At 48.0% G+C, this 1,537-nt stretch overlaps 1 long non-coding RNA gene across 1 annotated transcript; it reads left to right on the forward strand.

Annotated features, from left to right (window-relative positions):
- The first annotated feature begins 887 nt into the window (after positions 1-887).
- On the forward strand, positions 888-1,187 carry LOC128491849 (uncharacterized). The gene is made up of 2 exons (XR_008354041.1): positions 888-1,074; positions 1,118-1,187. It is a non-coding gene; the product is annotated as an uncharacterized LOC128491849 (long non-coding RNA).
- Positions 1,188-1,537: the final 350 nt, after the last annotated feature.

Here is a 1,537-nt window from a genome sequence, read left to right on the forward strand (position 1 = left end):
TGGTGCAGGGCGACTGCACTCACCCGGGTGATGAGCACCTAGGGTTGTGCAGTCACATACCAGCGCCCTGACATAGCAGCGGATGTTGTCCAGAACAAAACAAAGTTAGATCCTACTGGCACCCTGGAGCAAGCATGAGACATAGCACTAGAATCATGTGCAGGATGCTGCAAGCTGGGAGTATGGAAGCTAAGCAGAGTAACGGCTGAAACATAGTGAGCAAGGGGGACAGAGCGAGCAAGGGGGACAGAGTGAGCAAGGGGGACAGAGCAAGCAAGGGACAGGGAGACCAAGCAAGGAACACAGGGGATGGAGTAAGGAGCCGAGATCCTCAGACGCCTCTCCTAAGCAAGGATAGGAAATCTTAACTGGGACATGGGGAGAGGAAACAAGATCCTCAGATGATTCAAGGAATAGAGGACAAAGGCACATAAGAGATAGACAAACATGAATACAGGAACTAGCTTAGGACTATGCTAACAATTGGAGATTCCGTCACATCATATGACCATAGTATGCTTAGCCCACCACTACGCCAAAGTACTCCAATATTCGGTGGGTCCTAGCACTAAACCCTGCCTACTGAATTAACTAAAGCTGAAACTGAACATTGAATATATACACAGAACAGAGAAGGACATACCTTTAGACTGCAGACTGAGACAAACATAACAAAAGGGTGGAGCACACCTTATAAAGGAAACAGGAGCTGAAGCAAAGAGCAGAACTGGAATCAAGGAATCAGAAGCACAGAACAGGGCACAAGGAAATCCAGGAACAGATTGTAGCAAAAAAGGGAAAACCAGAGATATGCAGCTCTGCAGCCTGGATGGGGCATGACAGGAAACGTGCAGACATCCAGGTAGAGATGGAGGCGAGACAGTTAGTTACACGATCTAAGACAGAAGGAGAGCGATCAGGAGAGGATAGATAGATCAGGATGTTATCAGCATACAGGTGGTATTGAAAGCCAAATGATGAGATTAGTTTGCCAAGTGAGCAGGTGTAGAGAGAGAACAGAAGGGGTCCTAGAACTGAGCCTTGGGGTACCCCCACTGAGAGGGGAGGGGAAGAGTTACTGGGGACAGAGACGCTGGAGGTACGATCAGAGAGGTAGGAAGTGAACCAGGAGAGAGCAGTGTCACGGAGACCAAGAGCTTGAAGAGTTTGAAGGAGAAGAGGGTGGTCCACAGTGTCAAAAGCAGCAGAAAGGTCCAGTAGGATTAGCATGGAATAGCGGCCCTTGGATTTGGCAGTTAGTAAGTAATTTAGCAAGGGGGGTCTCAGTAGAGTGTTGCGGGCGAAAACCAGATTGAAGAGGGTCAAGTAGGGAGTTGGAATCAAGAAAATTGTGTATAAACAATTTTTTCAAGAAGCTTAGAGGCGAGAGGAAGTAGAGAGATGGGACGGTAATTGGACAGATCAGTTGGGTCAAGGGAGGGCTTTTCCAAGATTGAAGTAATGGTAGCATGCTTGAAGGAGGATGGGACAGATCCAGTAGTGAGGGAGAAGTTGAAGATATGAGCTAGAGTAGGGA

The sequence above is a fragment of the Spea bombifrons genome, chromosome 1, assembly GCF_027358695.1.
Source record: "Spea bombifrons isolate aSpeBom1 chromosome 1, aSpeBom1.2.pri, whole genome shotgun sequence".
Lineage (NCBI taxonomy): Eukaryota > Metazoa > Chordata > Amphibia > Anura > Pelobatidae > Spea > Spea bombifrons.